Genomic DNA, 20,428 nt, shown 5'->3' on the forward strand with positions numbered 1-20,428 from the left:
TGATCAGAGAGGAAAGAGGTCATCCAGGCCAGAGCCTGATGAATAATACCCAGGTATCACAGAGATGGTTGAGAAGGACGGTATGGTTGACCGTGTCGAAGGAAGAAGAGAGATTGAGTAGGATGAGGACAGAGGTAATGTTAGAGTCAAGGTTAGAGAGCAGATCTTCAGGGATGTTCAGGAGAGCAGTTTCCGTGCTTCTGGCAGCTCTGAAGCCAAACTGGTGGTCATGGAGATAGCCAATAGAATTGGAATTAAGTTTAAGCTGAGAGTTGGCCAGCTTTTCCAGGAATTTGCCCAGAAAGGGAGTAATGGAAATTGGGCGATAGTTAGCCGGACAAGAAGGACCAGCTGTGGGTTTCTTGAGAAGAGGATGCACAAGGGAGTGCTTCAGAGGGGAGGGGAAAGTCCTAGAAAACTGTCGCCGGAGATCTTGCGGAGTACGGTCGTCGAAAGGACAGACAGAAAAGTCTAACTTTAAACTTTTTCTAAGTAATGGTGTCAGCCAAAAAGGAACTCTGCGATATTTAACTACTACGATGGCGGAAAAAAACAATCTGAGGGACCTCGACACATGAAAGACCACGGAACAGTGGACATCACACTAGGCAAAGTATTACTGGCCCGTCTTGTCGACATCCCTTTGAGTTTCGAAAACAAGGAACAAGTTTCTTACCTGTAACTGTTGTTCTCCAGCATGGGTCTGGCATGGATTCACATGCTCATGAACATTCCCCGTCGTCAGGCTGGGAATCCACAGTAAAGAAAAAATCAGTTTAGTTTCTGATCTGTCTTTCTCAGTAGTAACCAAACACTGGTCTCTGGGTCAAACTGCCCCCAGCCAATGACTGCCCTCTCCCTAAGCCCCTTCAGATTTGGTAGCACGCAAAGTGGCAGTATGACCAAGTGAAGAGCCGCAGAGGTGTAGGAGGGAGGGTTCGCATGTGAATCCATGCCAGACCCATGCTGGAGAACAACAGTTACAGGTAAGTAACTTGTTCCTTCTCCAGCATGGGGTCTGGCATGGATTCACATGCTCATGAATATAAGAATACATAGCAGTACACACATACACAACCAGCAGGAGGTGGAAAAGGCTCAACATTAACCATTACATCAAAAACTCAACATTAAGCAATTCTTACCTCCTCACCAGGCTCACCTTAGGCGAACAGGTTGCGCAGCACCGCTTGACCGACTCTGGACTCCTCCCTGGAATCCCGGTCGACGCAGTAGAATCTCATGAAGGTGTGCGTCGACCTCCACGTAGCAGCCCTGCAGATGTCCAGCAGGGGCACACCAGACAAGAACGCCACAGCGATAGCTCTGGTCGAATGGGCTTTTGGACGGCCAGGCAACGGTCGGTTTGCCAACCGATGACAGTGCGTGATGCAGCCGGAGAGCCATCTGGAAATGGAAGCCTTCGAGAGAGCTTTCCCTTGGTTCACAGGTACAAAGTACACAAATAGCTATGATGTCTTCCGAAAACTCTTCGTGCGGTCCACGTAGAACTTCAGCGCTCTAGCCACATCCAGCGAGTGCAGAGTCCTCTCGGCCGGTGACGAAGGCGACGGGAAGAAAACGGGTAACACCAAGGGCTCGTTGAGGTGGAAGTCTGACGGCACCTTGGGCATAAAAGAGGGGTGCGTCCTCAGCACCACCCTCGTGTCGTGAAAAGTCAAGTATGGAGGCTTGCAGGATAGGGCCTGGATCTCTCCCACTCGCCGTGCGGAGGTGATGGCCACAAGAAACGCAGTCTTCCACGACAGGAACTTCAACAGTGCCGTATGCAGGGGCTCAAATGGCGCCCCCATGAGCCTGGTCAGCACCACGTTGAGTTCCCACGCCGGGGCAGGGGCCTTCACCGGCGGGAACGATCGGAACAGTCCCTTCATAAATTCCTTCACCAGGCGATGGGACCACAAGGACGCCCGTCCTGTGGTTCTGGTGTATCAGGAGATCGCAGCCAGATGTATCTTGATGGAGGCGTGAGCCAGTGAAGCCTTGACCAGCAACAGTAGGTACGGCAGCACTTGAGGGGCCGTAATCCGTAGAGGGTTAATCTTCTGTGCACGGCACCAGACAGAAAACCTCTTCCACTTATGTCCGTAGCACTTCAGAGTTGAGGACGCCCTGGCCTTTGCAAGGACCTCTCTGCAGTCAGCCGGGATATCGTACCCTCCAAACTCTAGTGCTGCAGGAGCCAGGCCTGCAAGTTCAGCGACTCCGGGTCGTGATGAAGTATGGCGCCAGCTTGACTGGTGGAGATGCTGACAAGTCCAGAAGGTCCGGGAACCAGATCTACCTCAGCCACGCCGGTGCAACAAGGATCATCCTGCACCGGGACCTCTTGAGCTGGTTGACGAGTCGGAGCAGCAACGGCAACGGAGGGAACGCATATAGGAACAGGCCGTCCCAGGGGAACGAGAAAGCATCACCCATGCTCCTCGGCTGGGGAAACCTGCTGGCGAAACTCTGGCACTTGGAGTTTGTCACCGTCGTGAACCGGTCGATCTGCGGTTTTCCCCATCGTCGGAAGAGTCGATCCACTTGATCCGGACGTAGTTCCCACTCGTGGCACGAGCGCAGCTCCCTGCTGAGTGAGTCGGCGATGGTGTTCTTTATCCCTGCCAGATGAAAGGGCACCAGAAACATCCCTTGGGCGATGGCCCAATGCCACAGATCCTGTGCTTCCTTGGAGAGGGCTGGGGATCTGGTTCCTACCTGCTTCCGGATGTAGAACATCATGGTGGTGTTGTCGAAGATTCTCACCACCTTGCCCTTGAGGGACGGGAGAAAAGACCTGAGGGCCCAGAACACTGCACGGAGCTCCAGGAAGTTGATGTGGAGCGTCTTCTCCTCCAGGAGCCAAAGGCCTCTCGTGTGAGTTTCTCCGGTGTCCGCTCCCCACCCTTCCAGGGAGGCATCTGTCGTCACCGTTATCTGGTGGCATGGGGTCTGAAAGTCTGTGCCCGCTGTCAGATGAGCACGGGTGCTCCACCACCGGATCGCTCGTCGGAAGGTCTCGTTGAGCGGGATCCTGTCCTCGAAGCTGCCCGTCACTTGGATCCAGCGGGCGTCGAGGAACTCTTGCAGAGGGCGCATCCGAAGCCTGCACAGGCGCACGAGATATATGCAGGAGGAAATCATCCCGAGGAGGGACTTGATGGACCTCAACCTGGCCACATCCGTGGCCAGCAGACACTGCACCTTTCCCAGGATGGCCTTCGTCCTTTCCTCCGACAGCGAGGCCAGACGCGCCACTGTGTCGAGCTTGGCTCCCAGAAACAGTGCGACTTGCGACGGGAGCAGGTGGGATTTGGGAAAGTTGGAGAATCCCAGGTCCGTGAGCAGCTGGACGGTCTTCGCTGTGTGATCTACGGCAAGCTCCCTTGACCTTGCTCGGATGAGCCAGGGTAGACGTGGATCCCCTGCAGGCGCAGCCGCGCCGCCACCAGTGCGAGGCACTTGGTGAACACCCTGGGTGCCGACTTCAATCCGAACGGGAGGGCCTTGAACTGGTAGTGCCATACTTGGACCACGAACCTGAGAAACTTTCGGTGTCCTTTCAGAATGGGGATGTGGAAGTACGCATCCTCCAAATCCAACGACAACAGGAAATCGCCCTCCTCCAGCTGTCCCAGCACATTCTGGAGGGTGATCATCCGGAACTTCTGTGCCTTGATGTACTTGTTCAGTCGTCGCAGGTCCAGGATGGGGCGCCATCCTCCTGTCTTTTTTCAGGAGGAAGTACCTTGAGTATACTCCGGAGCCCCAGAGCCTCTTCGGGACAAGCTCGATGGCACCTTTTTTGAGCATCGCCCTTACCTCCAATAGCAGTTGAGGCATGCGATTTTCCTTCCTGGCCATGGGTGGAATGCGGGTGCACTTTTTTTAGAAATTCGAGGCGTGCCCCTGGGCCAGGGCGTCCAGCACCCAACGTTCGGTGGAGATGGACTCCCACAAGCTGACTAACTTAGCCAGCCGGCCTCCCACCGGGGTGCTTCGGTGGGGGCTCGACACCGCTGCCGGTTCAATCTTGCTTGGAGGACGCCTTGCTACCTTCGCCTCCCTGGCGACGATGGCGGGGCCCACCCGACTTGCCTCGTCCTCTATAGGCTTCCTGCGACGAGGAGCGGGCCGCTTGGCGGTACGTAGAGGAGCCACTGCCGAATCCCTTGGAGGCACCCTGCTTGCCTCTGATGCTCCGAAAGGACGGCCTTCGTTGCCGGAGAACGCCCAGGGCCTTAGCTGTCCCCGTGTCCGCCTTGATGGCTTGGAGGGACTCATCCACTGTTTTCCCAAACAGATTGTTCCCGTCGAATGGCATGTCCAAAACCTTGGCTTGTACGTCCTGGCGGAAATCCATCGCCTTGAGCCACCGTCGTCTAAGGCAAACACCGTTGCCTAGCTGGTGGAAACCAGTGTCGGCAATGTCCGTTGCCACCATAATGGCGTGGTCCGACGCCACTTCGCCTTCTTGCAAGATCTCCAGGGCCTCGGCCCTCTTGTCATCCGGTAGGAAGTCCAACAGGGGGTCGATCTTGTACCATAACTCCCTGTCGTAGCGGGCCACGATCGCGAGGGCGTTGGCCGCCTTAATCGTTGTTGCCGCCGACGAGATAACTCGTCGTCCCATTGCGTCCAGCTTCTTTCCTTCGCCGTCCGGCGGGGAAGTTGACGTTGAGGCCGATGGGGCCCCCCCCCCCCGCTTTCTTCTTGGCCGCTGCTGAGACGACAGAGTCAGGGGTCGGTTGTGCCCTAAGGCACAAAGGGGCCGCGTCGGGGACCCGGTACTACTTCTCGTACCGATCCCTCTTGGAAGGCATCGTAGAGGGGTTCTTCCTCGTCCCAGATGTCATCCAGTAGAGGCACGGCGAGGACTGTCTTCCTCTTGGACTCGCGCCGTTGGTAAAGCAAACCTTCCTTCTTCTCTTCGAGGCAGAGCTGAAAAAGCTTGGATGCCCTGGCGATCATTGCATGGAAAGATCCGATCTCATCGGGTGGGGTGGCCCGGGCTGATGGGAGCTCCATCCCGTCGTCACCGCCATCGTTGTCGGTACCCGTCGCGGCCGTGTCCATTCCCGTGTCATCCCCAGGGACGGGGGACGTGGGTAAAGGCTGAGCAGGCCGTGAGGGCTGAAAAGGCGGGGCTGGATGGATCCGTCTTCGCTTGTTCGGGGGGGCTTCCTGCCGGGCATGGGTCCGGCTCTGGCTCCTCCGTCGAGCCTGGTTCCAGATCCTCCGTCGGTGATATGGGCAATCTCGTCCTTATCTCCGAACATAAGGATTGTATTGCCAACAAAATGGCCGCCGAGTTATCCTGCAGCTCCGGAAGCGACGGGAGACTAGGATCCTCGCCGGTGCCACCTTCACTCTCGTCGCCACCTTCGTCGAGACTCTTCCCGTGGCGACGGGCCTCTTCAACGCCCTTGTCGAGGCCCTCTAAGACTTCAACCAGCTCCTCCTCGGATGCTGTGTCCGTGTCCACAATGGCCACCGCCCCTCCCCCTCTTTCTGGCGGGGTCTTCACGGGGGTCTTTTCGATGGGTCTGAAAGAGGCTCCCCTCTGCGTAGGCAGGGAGACTCTGGGCCCCGAGGTCGCCTCCACTGGTGTAGCCTCCACAGGCTGCGCCAGGGCCGCCGTGACTTCCTCGATAGAGGCCTTGGCCGGGTGAATCATGGCCTTCACCACCTTGGGCGTGCTTGAGGCCTTCACCTTGGGGGGAGGGTCACCGCCTCGCTCCCCCTCGGCTGAATCCTTTGAGATCGACCGGGGCCTCTCCAGAAGCTTACCCAGGTTCTCGGATTTCCTCTTCCCCGAACCAGAGTGTTGGCTCGTGGTTGATGGTGCCGTGGAAGGCGGGCCCTGCCTGGCAGCCGAAGAGCCCGACCGTTCGGCGCTCCCGGTGCCCGCGGACTCGCTGTGCTTTGCCTTCTGTTGGGCCCCCCGTCGCCGGGGCGCCCTGACAGGACTTAGAAGACTGCTCGGACTACTTCTTCTCACCTGACAGGCTCTTTCCTTCCAACGAGTTGGAGAGACGAAGGTATCGGTCCATGATGGTCCGTTCCGACATGTTCCTGCAAAAGGCACAGTCCTTCTCCACGTGCGTTTTGTCCTCATGAAGGCAGTAGAGACATTTCGAGTGCTCATCCTCCTTGAACACATTCTGCAGCTGGCATCCAGGGCAAACCCTGAACAGCTTTCCGGGCGTCGAGCTTCCTTTGTCCTGGGCCAAGTTCGGGTAGGCCGCAGAAACTTCTGGAATCCTCCAAGAACCGTAACTCGATGAAATCTTCACCCTTGAGGGGCGTAGAAAGATCCAACACGGATCCCCGTTAATCGGATGTAGAGACGGTGGAGCTTGAGGCTCTATTTGACCGAAAAATTAGAAATTCTCTATGAAAAAGCACGAAAACGCAGCAAAAGCTCGAGAGCTAAACACAAGGACTCCCAACACTTGAACGTGCGGTAAAAATCTGAAGATGGCTGCCAGAGGCGGGGCTTAGGGAGAGGGCAGTCATTGGCTGGGGGCAGTATGACCCAGAGACCAGTGATTGGTTACTACTGAGAAAGACAGATCAGAAACGAAACTGATACTGATTTTTTCTTTACCGAGGATTCCCGGCCTGACGACGGGGAATGTTCATGAGCATGTGAATCCATGCCAGACCCCATGCTGGAGAAAAAATGTAAAATCCCGCAGCCACCACTAGATGTCGGCCTATGCATAGCATGTTATCTAAGCAAATCCACAAGCCTCAGAAATCTATTTTATTTATTGAATATTTGTAAGGCACCTATACAACAAATGGTGTTTCCCAGGCGCCACAAGGCAAAAAAAAGGGGAGGGAATGGGAAATATTAAACACCAACAGTCCTACTAGGCCTAGACATTAGCCATCGTGTAAGTGCAGAAAGAGAAGTGCAAAGGCTGAAGGGGTAACAGGCGTACTGTGCAGGGGGGTGGGTCTAAGGGCGCACACAGGCTAGGTAGTGCTGAGGGGAGCCAAGGGCCAGGGCGTGCCGGAGGAGTAGAACGCTGACTAAGTTTGAGGACGGAGGAGGGCCAGATTTGGGAGTGAAGCTGGTCAGGGAGGGGGCCCAGGAGGGAAGTGATTCAAATAGCCCGTAGTTTTCCAATCTAGGACAACTATTGGTTTCACTCATGCCCCAAACCTAAACTTTCTGGCTGCAGGGATGTGGAATGGGACCAGACAGTCCTCCCCACTACCTGATCCATGCACACACAAAGGCTTTACTAGACAGCAAAATTACCTTATGGGATTTCCTCACCTGGCAAGGCAGGAAGAAGGCCAAAAAACAATATAGATCTCGTGTGTTCGTGAAAATTCACAGAAATGTGCCAATTCCCTTCTACCTTAGAGACCCCCAGCTCTTTTACTTGACTTTAGGACTTTTTTTTATCTCATGTACTTTTACTGTGATTTATTCTGTGTTTCTTTTGACTTTGGAGTCTGACCTACTACATAGGCATCATCTTTACATTGTGTCACACAGCACCTTCAGTGCAGAGGCACACGGAAGTCGGTTAGATGTCCCCCCCAAGGTTTAAATACCTTATCTTGGATAAAATACTCTTTCCAAGAGCAGTGAAGTGAAATTGACTTTACTTACATTCTGTAACTTTCTAGACCCAGCTCACACTATCTTACCATAGGGTGCTAGAGGGGTTACTTAGTATCCCCTTGGTCTAGTTTCGCATGTAACATTTTTATGTTACCCTTTCTACAATTAATGGCTGGTGGCAGTGGTTTACTTTTTACCACGGGCTGCGTTTCGCAGCCACAGTAAGGCACCCACGGGTGCCCATTTCGTCAAAATGGCCCGGTCTTCGCCTTTTTTTGTCAGAAAGGTCCTTCTTGAGATTTACTCTGCGTGCCAAAACAGGTTTGGTCTCTATGTTCGTTTTGTCTTCGGTGGGATTCAAGAGTGAAGCCTGCCTCTGGCTCCAGTATGTCTGGCAGGGGCAGGAAGTGAGGGAGGTCACAGAGTTTCTAAAACTTTATTTTAGGGAGAATTCCCATAAATGTGCCAATTCCCTTCACCTTAGAGACCCCCAGCAACTTTGCTGGATTTTGAGCACTTGATTTTTTTACCTGGAGAGAGTGTGAGCCTTTTTCCCCCACTCTCTCATGTATTTTGATGTGCGTTTTACTCTGGTGTTCTTTGATTATGGTGTTTTAAGACAACTCCATAGGCATCATCTTTTCATGTGTTACACAGCACCCTCAGTGCAGTTACACAGGGAAGCCTTTTAGGCGGTTGCAAGGTTTAAATACCTGCTCTGGGATAACCTACTGTTTCCCAGAGAATGTAAAGTTAAATTGACTTTACTAGTCTTTTTAAATACCTAGACCCAGCGCACACTATCTTACAATAGAGTGCTGGAGGGGTTACCTAGTATCCCGTGTCTAGAGACTCATGTAGCAGTCAAATGCTACCCTTTCCTATCGAACTGGCTGTTGGCAGGGGTTTTACAACAAACTACCATGATTTTTCACGACCGCGAACACCGGTAGCTATAAATCACGGGAGCCAAGTTTTTCAAGATGGCGCCTGAGCCACCTTTGTTTAAACAGGTCCCGGTCTTCTTTTCTCACCATTTCTTTGTGGAAAGGTCCTGCTAGAGTTTGTCTCTGCGCGCCTAACCAGGTTTGGTCCCTTTGTTTCTATGCCTTTGGCGGGCTTCAGGACTGAAGACCACCTCTGGCGCCTGAGTGTTTGGGGTGGGCAGGAAGTGAGGGAGGTGCCCGAAACTCCCTGTGCTTAGTCTCCTAGGAGACCCAAATGCACTCTGGCGTGACTGGCTGGCTGACTGTCCGGCAAGGACAGCCACCCTGCTGGGTGAGTGGCAGCTAGGCGGGAATCAATGAGAGGAAACTGGATAAAAGGCGAGTCTCTTGGCTTGGAAGGCAGAGTCGACTACTGTAATGAAAGAACCACCGAAGACTAGCTGGAAGAGGACGGCTGATGCAACTACTGGACCGCTGGTTTGGCCGGTGGAGCCGTGCTGCAGGTCCGAATCGCCAAGTTCACCTCGACAGAGAAGCCCCTTCAACGAAGTCTTCTTCCTTTGAGTTGGTGGGACCAATCAACTCGTAAGCCACCTGGATACCATTCTCAGAGCTGGTTAGGATTAACCAGGGAGAAGGCCACCAGCCTATGTGCTTGAAGAACATCAACTGGACCCCCAACGTCCTCCCTCTTGTCCCCACGACTGAGGCTCAGGAACAGCGAGATCTGCAGGAAAAGCCAGGAACAGATTCTTCAACTGCATCTTTTTCATCTAATATAAGGTATTGTGAAAACCCGACCGAGAGAACGCACTTCTCACCGCGAAAGTTTGTGGAACTTTGGAAACTTGCAGGCCTAGTCAGCTTGTGACCCGACATCTGAACCTTTCTTCCGTGAACTAAGAACCGTGCAAAGACTTTTCCGTTTTTAATACCAGAACCGTTTTTACTTATACAAGACACTAGCCCATTGGCTTTGGCCTACCTATTGCATTGAATCAACTCATCTGGTGAACTCAAACTATTTGCACTGTTTTAAAGTAACTAATATTCGTTTCATCAACTTATGCCTTTTTGCTCCTACTTCAATGCTATTTTGCTCCGACTTCAAGGGAGCTCACCTGCTTAGTAATCAGTATTGTAGTATCATTTTTGTGCGATATTGGTTGCCTCATTTAAAGAATGCTTTATAAATTAATACTTTTTTTTTTACAAAGAAACCTTGAGTAGAAGTGTCTATCTGAATACTTGTCATTGTAGACCTTTGTGTAACACCCTTACAAGCTCACATTCCCTCTTGAGATAAGCCTGGCTGCTCAGCACGCTACCGAAAACTGTGTGGTACAGACTTATACCAAAGGATGGTTTGGCTTACACCTGTACTCCTAGTTGTGTATAGTTGTCCCAGAGGGTACTGCATACAAACTTTGCCCAACAGCTTTGCCCCTCACAAGCCTCTCAGCTTGTGACCCTTCAAGTATTCCATTGTCTAGAAACATTTGCAAAACATTGTGCAAGACTTTTAACCTACCTGCAAAGAAAATCTTCAGATCCCCTTGATATTGTGCAATTAGCATTGGCTGTCCTGGCTCCCTGAGTGACTCTTCTTACCTCTGACTCTGTGCTTTATCTTTTCCCCAGGAAAGGGTTAATTTACTTAACATTGGAAGGTTCTAAAAAGTACTTACTTGTTTATGAATGATTTGTTAACCGTTGTTTTATTCCTCTATTCTATCTTTTTCAACCAACTCAGTATTGCTCTAAATGTGCCAGTGATAAATCAAGGTCCACAGTGTCCTAGCTATTTAAGTCACCTGAGGGTGTAGGAAGTGTGTGTGCCATCCCCAATGAGTATCATCTGATTTATAGAAAGTAAGAGTGTGTTTTTGAAAAGTGTTACATGTTTTGCTCACTTTCTGAAGAAGGCTTATATATCTGACTGTGAAATAAATTAATAGTTTTACCAAGAAACCTCGACTATAAATGTTTATTTGGATTACTGTGTGGGGAAACTGTATCACAACCTTACTGCTCACATTGACCCCTCTTGAGATGAGCCTGGCTGCTCCGTCACACTACCAACCTGTGTAGTTCAGACTTGTACCAAAGGTTGGGTTCCTATTGCCAGGAGGTCAAGGTTATTGTAGTGCACCTAAAGGGTACTGCATACAATCTTGCCTAACATTGTAGCTTGGCCATTTTAGGACACTAACCACTTTTAGTAGCCATATGCAGTAAACGCGAATGTGTACACTAGAAAACACACAACTGGTAGAAATACAATTGCTTTCACCAGCTTATCTTTAGGCACATATAAAAGTAATTAAAAATCCCAAGTGTAAAGGCCATTCAGTCTCGGCCCATTTCCTGGACCTCAGGAACCGCTTCGGAGGTGGAGGCATTAACTCTGCTCCGGTTCAGCCTGCATTGCTTACTTATTTTTTCTGCCATGAGTGAGCCCAAGGCTAACGTGAGAGTACATGAAAGAGAGAAAGTAGTAAGACGTCTATGTTCCTTCCAACCGAGCGTGGAGGAAGGGTGGGCGCATGTGAATCTAAGCAGATAGCATTTCTGATGATTGTATTACGGTGATTAATGCATGTCTTCTGATGCTTGTTAATCTGCTTAGAATCAAATGCTGTGCATAGACTAGTGAGCAGTACCCGGAGTTGGAGGTGGGTTGTGAGAAGGAACAGTAGTGAAAAGATGTCTTAGTACTGCTGGTTCCACCTGAGAATCAGACCTAGAATGAGTCTGGGGAATAGTGTTTTGTAAAAGGTGTGTAGAGAACTCCAGGTTGCCGCTTTGCAAATGGACTCCAGGAGAACATTTGCAATGAATGTTAGTTAAGCCCCAGTGCCTCGAGTAGAATGTCCTCTAGGCTTGAAGGGCAGTTCTATCTTCGCAAGAGTGTAACAAAGTGTGATGCATTTGACTATCCACCTTGAGATAGCCGATTTAGAGACAGGATCCCCGTCTCTGTCAGCTGCCACTGAACCGAAAAATTGGTTTGTTTTCCTCAGTGGTTTTGATCTTTCCAGGTAAGACATGACTGCCCTGCGCACATCTAACGTGTGTAGGTTTCTTTCGGCCATGTTAGTGGGGTTCTGAAAGAAAGTGGGCAGTCCTATTGACTGGTTCACATGGAACTTGGAAATAAATTAAGGCGCAAATCGAGGGCGAGTGCGCAGAACCACTTTATCTCTGTGGACAGTAGCAAAAGGGTCTAGTACTGAAAGGGCGTGTAGTTCACTAACCCTTCTAATAGAAGTGATAGCCACTAGGAAGGCTGTCTTATAGGTAAGGTCTTTTAGACTTGCCTTGTGCATGGGTTAAAAGGGTGACCCCATGAGTCTATTCGGAACCACATTTAAATCCCATCCGGGAGCTGGGTTAGAAAAGGGGGGATGAATCTGCTTAACCCCTTCCATGAAAGCCTTGATAACTGGTATTTTCCACCATGAAACCTTTTGTTGTGACGTAGTATAGGCTGAGAGCAGCCAAGTTAACTTTTAGGGAATTGAAAACCAGGCCTGAATCCAGTAAGTGGGTCAGGTACAATACAATGTGAGTAGGAGAGCATTGGCATTACACCAGATAGTGTTTCCATTTACTGGAATAGCAATTCCGGGTGTTGGGTTTTCTCGCTTCCCTGAGTATGTCCATGCATCTCTGAGGGAGTTGAAGGCGTCCGAACTCAATGACCTCAGGAGCCAGGCCGCTAAATTCAGAGTTTGCGGGCATGGGTGCAGTGTTTCTCCCCTGCGTCACCTTTTTGGGTACAAGGAAGTACACTGGTTTACCTGTAGAATAGGGATGGCTTCTATGGTGTCCTTTCCTAGAAGGCTCTGAATCTCTTGCAGTAAGATTTGCAGGTGGTCCGGCGTCAAGCGTCTTGATCTTGGCGGTCTGAATTGGGGTGATCAGGCAAATTGTATACAGTACCCGTGGGGGACTGTCTTCAGTACCCACTGGTCTGATGTTATCCCCTCCCATGCAGCAGGGAAAGATGTTACACTCCCCCCGACCGGGGATGCATGAAAGGGGACATGGATCCGCAGGTCATTTCTGACCAGAGGTAGGGCGTCTCTGGGGTTGGAACCTCATCCTCTACCTTTCCCACACCGCTGTCCTCTGGGTGGATAAGTGGCAGAGGTATTAGACCCTTCTCTCGAATTCCAGTGGTTTCCTGCTTTATATTGGTTCTGGGAAAAACGAGATTGCCCATGAAAGGTCTGGCGGGAGCCGCTTCCTCTCTGAGGAGAGGGTTTCTGGGTAATCTGTTGAAGGGACTTGAGTGTCTCATGCTCTTTCTTGGCTGTTTCAAGAGCAAACTCCACTGCCTTGCCAAACAGGTTGGTCTCCTCAATGGGTTTGTTAATCAGTGCTGCTTGGGTCTGTGGCTTGAAACCAGAGTTCCTCAGCCATGCATGTCTCTTGAACAAGGTACCTTGTGTCAGTGTTCTCCCTGTTGTCTCGGCAGCGTCCAGAGTGTTTTTGAGCACATTCTGGTTCACATGCTTGCCTTCGGAAACGATCGTGAGCAACGTGGTCCTTGTAGGTTCTGGCACTTCCTGAAGGCCTTCCTGTAGAAGATTCCACTGGACATCCGCATAGCTGGCCAATAGCGTGGTTTTATTGGCTATACGGGTGGTAAACGCAGCAGCCGTGGTTACTCGTTTCCCCAGTGCATAAAGTCTCTTGGATTCATTATCGGGTGGTGCATCTCCTTAAGACCGGGGAACACAAGCCCGTTTTCTAGTGGTGGTAACCCACTAACGAATCCTGAGTGGCATGACCCTTGATATAGGCAGGGTCGGTCGGAGAAGGCGGAAACAGTTTCTCCACCCTAGGGTTCACCGCCCTGGTCTGGGCCGGCAACAAAGAAGGTGCCAACCTCCTCTTGATTGAGTTCAACAAGGGGATGGCCTGGCTGGCTGCATGTTCTTCTTTGAGTATATCCTCCACGAAATCAGAATCTGGTAAGGCCTCTTGAGTGGCGATCTGAAAGTGGTCAGCCGCCTTCTTCAAGATGGCATTGAACGCCATCTGGTCGTCCACTGGGGAGGCTTGCCGAGCCAGAATAGAGGGGGTGGGGGGGATCTAAGCACAGGACATTGGGGTCCTGGGTGGGAGTAAGACCGGTCTGACCCTCCACATTGTAGTTTTCTAGAAAGGTGCCATCTTCATCCTGATCATAGGTGTCCATAACATCCTCATCTGTGAGGACACAAGTAAACTCCTCATGTGGATCTTCCAAGGTCCTTTGGAACTTAGATACAGGAGTAGAAGGAAAATCTTCTTGAGGTATTTTGGGAGCAAGGGCCTCAGAACAAGAGACATTTTTTTAATATGTCCATACATCCCTCCAAATTCTGCCTGGTCCATGAGGAGGAACCAGAGGGGTCCAGGGGAGGAAAGGGTTGTCATCTTCCCTGAGCCGTCAAGATTTTTCTCCTAATGTGCTTGACAAAGGCACAGGACTCTCAACGTAGTCCTGGAGGGGTTCGGGGCGCTGTAGTGTGTCCTTCGACACGTCTCTCGGCCGTTGTTTGTGCTTTGCCGCCTCCTTCGACCACTCCTTCAGTTTAACTGCTGAAGTAAACCTTGCGATGCTCTCGGCAATGGTCAGAGAATCCGGGCGGTCTACTGGCTGAACTGGAGGCTGAGAGGTGAATTTTGACGCCACGGGGACAACCGGAGGCCAGGGGTGGACTGGCCTATAGGGAACTCTGGAGATTTACCAGGGGGCCTCTGCACCCTGGGCCTCTTGTGTGGTATTTCCAAATGTTCTCATAGAAAAAGCATTGGGCTTGCTGAAAATGTGTCATATGGGGCCACTTTGAACTTTATTTCCAGGGCCGGAGGCTGAGCGGTGGATTTCAACGCCACCGGATGAACCTGGGATGAACCGGGGGCTGAGCAGTGGATTTCGATGCTGCCCGGGCTGCAGGGAAGGCTGCCCATCATCCCGATCAGACGATCCCGTAGAATATTTTGACCGATCCTTTGGCACTTTGGTACGCTTTGACATAGCCTCCGAAGCAGAAACTTGGGTTGTTTGGTGTTATGATCATGTGCGACCCGGTCGCCAGGTGTTTTCCCAGTAGCGTGGCTCGCAGCAGGCCGGTAGAGACTGGCGTTCTGGACTGAGAGCGGTCCGCAGTTAGGTCAATGTCTTCCAACACGGAGGCCTGGTCATCGCTAGTTTCCACCGTCACTTTCGGCGGTTGCAACAGCGGGGAAAGAACATTCGGCCTGCAACATGTCGTAGGCCACCCACCGCTTTAACCTGCGCTCCTTAAGCGTCTTAGGGTGCAGGAGTCTACATGCCGTGCAACTCGCTTCTTTGTGGTCGAGGGGCAGACAATTATTGCACCAAGCATGCTCGTCCTTCCAAGGATATTTGGCCCTGCACGAGGGACAAAATCGAAATGGCGTCTTTTCCATAGCGAAAGATAATTAGAGCGATGGCAAAACCCAGGGAGCAGAGAGGTTGAAAGAGGAAAGGCATACTTGTAAAGGATATGTCCACCCAGACACCACTCTCCCTACTTTGTAGGCCGGCCAGAAGGCCCGACCACGTGGACAGCAGTGCCGCCGGCATCAACAGGCGTCGAAGGTTTGCAGTAGTCTTCGGCATGGTTTCACAGGATTCAACAGTCGAAGTGACTTAAGGGGAATAACAACAAAGTCGATAATAATGACAATAACGCTACCTCTATGCAAGAGCTCCGCATTAGGGCGACCAGTAATCTAGGAGGAAAAAACAATCTGAGGGACTTCGGCGTGTGAGGGATTTTGGGTATAGTACATGTCACGGATAGTGTTACAGACACCTATGCCGACGTTCCCTTTCGAACATCGAAAGACGAGATACAATACTCTGCGGTTACCACTAGATGTCGGACCATGTTGCAATGTCTCCACTATAGAAAGCCATCTCTCTGTGCTTTCAAAGTCTTCACCAAGCAAGCTCAGAAAAGAGCGGGAAAAATGTGGGAGCCCCCCCCACCCCCCCAGCACTTGTCTGCACTTATCTTGCACTTGCCACCAGCTGGCCCTATTTGTTTATTTATTTTTATTCTACTTACCTTGTTCAGCACTTCCCCCTCTCCCCTTCCCCTTTTTCCTTTCCCCCTACCCATGCACTTGCGCAATCTGAATGACACCTGGCCTAGTAGGATCGTTGTCTGTCTTCCCCCCTGTTCCCCCCCCCCCTGCCTCGTCGCGCCTTGAAACACTTGTGTATAGGCGCGTTACAAATGCCATATCATATACCATATGCACAGCATGAGTTTCTAAGCAGATTAACAAGAATCAGAAACATCTTGCGCAGCAAGGCACAGAACTTGACCACCCAGGCCAGAATGATTATGAGAAAGCACTGCAAGTTCACTCTGCTTCCAGTGATCGACTTCTATCGTAGGAAGGTTACGCCAATTCTAATCTATGGTGCAGAAGCTTCACTATCTGTTCTTCGAAGTTTGGCCGAAACTAGAAGAAATATTTTGGAGGCGAGTCTTATCCCTGCCAAATTGCATGCCGGTCCAGGCCATAAGAACAGAGCTGGGCCTTAACTCTTTGTATGTGGTAGTGGCTTGGCAGTCACTTGCCTTTTACAGCAAGTGCCTCAGTTCGAATGAAGCGGAGCGATTTGCTGTTTTGAAAAAAGCACTAGCAGAGTAATCCGAGCCCTCCCAGGTGGAATGGAGTGCAGCCTGTAACTCACTCTTGACTAGTACAAATTCAAGCAAGGAAGACCTGTTAAAATACCAAACACGAGTCAAGCGCAAACAGTTGGAGAATGATTGGGTCGTTACATTGGAAGCCAAGGCGAAATGTAAAATACATGGTAAGCCGATCCCAGAAATCAGGGCCCGGGGCTCAGTTCCGGCTTATGTATCCAAATTCCCCAGAACCTACTTGCGCACTCAGTTTATGCATTTCCGATTGAACCTTTATCCAACAAAAGAAGACAAAAGATAAGGAAGCCGCTGGCAATGCATGATACTACCTGTAAATTATGTGAGCATGTTAGGCAAGATTTGGAGCAGTAACCTTTAGGTGCACTACAACCCTCAGGTGACTTAAATAGCTAGGACACTGTGGACATTAATATATCACTGGTACATTTAGAGCAATACTGAGATGAGTGTTTAAGTAAAGAGATTTCAGAATAAAACAAGAGTTCATACAGATATTCTGAAGCAGGTAAGTACTTTTGAACCCCACAATGCAAAGTAAATTAACCCTTTCTTGGAGGGAAGGTAAGACCAGGAGAGAAGAGTCATTCAGGGAGCCAGGCCAGCCAATGTCAATTGGGCAAAAGTCTAGGTGAGCTGAAGCACCTCTTGCAGGTAAGTAAAAGTCTTGCACAATGATTTAGAAGTCTTTGTAGAAAAAGTAGAATCAAAGTAGGGTCACAAGCTCGGAGGCTTGTGAGAGGTAGAAGATGCAAGCAACTATACAGAAGCAACCAAGACAAGTCTCAACTGATATCAAGTAAGGCTACAACAACAAGAGGTAAGTCCTCTCAAACTTGACAGTACCTTTGGTTAGAAGAAATGGTTCCAGCTGTCTTCTGTTCCTGTGTGGCTCTGCAGATCCTGTTGTTCCTATGCCTCAGTCGTGGGTACAAGAGGGAGGATTTCTGGGGACCCCTGCAACACAACGGGCCGGTCAGCGACAGAAAAGGACCAACTTCCATTCAGCGGCACTTTGCGGTTTCAGCTCCTCGCGTCTCAGCAAATGGCACCAGTGCAGTCTCACGGATACCACTCTGGACGTTCCTCACATCTGGGGTCCAGAACTCTGTTGAGATGGCTCAGGCTTGGTCCATCCTGCTTACTGGGAGTCCGGAGGATCTTCCAGCAGCTCGGGTCAGTCTTAAAAGTGATACACTCTGTTTGGTGTTCCTGGCACTTCGGTTCCAGCAGTGGAAGTACAGCCAGCTCCGAGAAGATGTCCAAACAAGTTCATTTTGGGGTTGATCGGTCCCACCAACTCAAGGGGAGAAGTTGTTGTTGCAAGGCTGCTCTAGTCGAGGCCAATTCGGAGCTTCAGCACAGCAACAGGGCTTCACCGGGCAAACCAACAGTCCAGGAGTTGCAATAGACGTCTCTTCCAAGTTCTTATTCGCAGTGGAGTAACTTTGCTGAAAATGTTGGGGGGGGGGGGACATGACATCTAAAGGAAAAGGTGCCCCTGCCAAATGATTGGGGAAAAAAAATTGTGTGCCACGAAAGTTGGGGGGACAAACACCCTTGACCCCCCCCCCCCTAAAATTTAACCCATGCTTCTTCGGATTCCTTCATCCAGTGGTCGACTCTGCCTTCCAAGCCAAAAAGCCTTGCCTTTTATGCAGGTCTCTCCCATTCATTGCAGCCTACCTTTCAATCACACAGCAGGGTGTCTTGTCCTTGCCGGACAGCCAATCACCTTTGGGTGCATTTCTGTAACCATGCAGATTAAGCACAGGGAGTTTCGGGCACATTTCCTGCCCCTGCCAGACATACTGGAGCCAGAGGCGGGCTTCACTCGTGAATCCCACCAAAGACCAAACGAAGAAAGGGACCAAACCAGGTTTGGCGCGCACAGTAAATCTCAAGCAGGACCTTTCCAGCAAGAAATGGTGAAAAATGAAGACCGGGGCCATTTTGACAAAATGGGTACCCATGGTTGCTTTATTGAAGCTGCGAACGCAGCCCGTGGTAAAAACTCCCAATAGTAGTTAAAAGTAAACAACTGCCACCAGCCATTGATTGTAGAAAGGGTAACAAAATGTTACATGAGAAACAAGACAAAGGGGATACTAAGTAACCCTTCCAGCACCCTATGGTAAGATCGTGTGTGCTGGGTCTAGAAAGTTAGAAGTAAAGTCAATTTCACTTTACTACTCTCGGAAACATTAGTTTATCCAAGAGAATGTATTTAAACCTTTGGGAAATCTAAGACTTCCCTGTGCCACTGTACTGCAGGTGCTGTGTGTCACAATGGAAAGATAATGCCTATGAAGGTTGTCAGACTCCGAAACCAGAAAGAAACCGTGTTAAATGACAAAAGAATACATGTGAGAGTGGGTAAAAGGCCTCACTCTCTCCAGGTAAAAAATTAAAAAGTCCTCCTAGAATCCAGCAAAAGTGCCGGAGGTCTCTAAGGTAGAGAGGAATTAGCACATTTCTGAGAATTCTCTTTAACAGAGCACAATAATGAAACACTTTACCATTTAGTTTTACTATTCCCAGCACTAAGGGACATTACATATCAGCTACTGGGAACATTCTTTTGTGAGACTAGAACTTTGGATGCTGATGCCTGGTGATCCGTGTTGATCCAGGGGACTAAGCGCTCTCTAACATTAGGGTTGCTAGCCTTCTTAAGGGAAGTGTTTGACCCCTGAGGAACACAAAGCCTAGGTCGGGGTACTTTGTAGTGAAATTGTGACATCAGGGTAGCCCATAATTTACTGTACAGGAAACTGAAGATAGTGGTTACTTGGGGAGCGATCCTGCGTGTTGACTAAGTTTTAATTCACTTGCATTACCCCTGCCCTGGCCAGGTGTTTTAATGAATTCAATCTTGTGTATTCTCTTGGCATTTCTTGACTCTTCTGAAGCACAGTTTCGTCAGAAATTTGGTAGGCAGTCTTGTGGACTTCCAGTGACTGGATCCCACTCCTGAAAGTCCCCTCAGCCAAGACGAGGAACATGAAAGGGTGCGAGCTCCACCACACAACAACTGTCCACCAAGCCTTGAAAGAGGCAGAAACGATGCAGTGCTGCAGAGATCTTCTGCTGGGCGTCCAACTGCTCGAGTGCAATCACCAAATCCATCTCCAGTTCTTTTCTTCAGTTGCCAAGACCAGGAATCCTGAACCAGGGTCTGTTGTCGCCTCTCGTTGGGGACCGTCCTGCTGCACCAGCCTTTTTGCTTACAATGTACTGTTTGTCCCCTAATACTTACCTGGGGCTGACTTTGTTGTTCTTGTGCTCCAGGCTGCAGTTAAGCTGTTACATGGATCCCCTCCCAGGCCTACATTAAGCTACATTGGAATTTACAAGGCTTTGTGCTCTTTGTCCAAAGAAACCTAACTGATACTCATCTGTAAACTTGAAGAAATCTTCAAAGACTCTGCCTTGTCCAATGCTTGCCTGCCTTTCCTCCCTCATCCCTTGGTCACTGGACACCCAGTGCCCTCCCCTTGATTTTGTGAGACTCACCTAGGATAAGGTTGAACTTCTTAAGATTGGCTAAGCAGGGGTTAACTAAAAGTTACACATGTTGGTCTAAAGTTTGCATACTTGTTTCAGAAGTTTGCTACTTTTTTGTGGTACTTTACTAATGTTATATTGTAAATATACAATAAACAAATATTTGTATCCTTTGGATATTGCAAGTATTTGTTGTTTATACTACTGTGTGATAGTACGTACCTTACTTAAATGTTACCAGCCTTAGTGTATATAAAATAAATAAATACTTATTTTTTATATAACTTCTAGTGTCTAAGTGTTTCCTTGAACTAAGTGTATGCTCAGAGTTCTGTGTGCCTCATTACAGCCCTCCTCAATCCTAGACTAAGCCTGGCTGCTCAGCCACTGGTACCAAACCTTTGGGTAGTTCAGGCTAAACAAAGGGGTGTAGCCCTGTTCACTAAAGTTGGGCTTTCTAAAGTCTTGCCCCAGACTAGACTTTGGAACAAAAATAAAAACTAAATCATCAACACTCTGAATAGTAAGACTTTTTTTGTCTTCACCACAACCCACAGAATAGTGTGTCTCCACAACTACTAGGCAGGAGGCTAGAGTATCAGTTCCAATAGTTACACTCAGTGAGAACTAATATGGCCAGTGTCGGGTGCAGTGCGAGAAATGTACCCACCACAAGT

General features: G+C 50.0%; 1 protein-coding gene across 1 annotated transcript in view; it reads right to left on the bottom strand.

Moving 5' to 3' along the window:
• MYBBP1A (MYB binding protein 1a) overlaps nucleotides 1-20,428 on the bottom strand; it is a 1,153,837-nt gene that overhangs the window by 325,082 nt on the left and 808,327 nt on the right. The window lies entirely within an intron of this gene.

The sequence above is a fragment of the Ambystoma mexicanum genome, chromosome 9 (assembly GCF_040938575.1).
Source record: "Ambystoma mexicanum isolate Mex_15411 chromosome 9, UKY_AmexF1_1, whole genome shotgun sequence".
Classification (NCBI taxonomy): Eukaryota; Metazoa; Chordata; class Amphibia; order Caudata; family Ambystomatidae; genus Ambystoma; species Ambystoma mexicanum.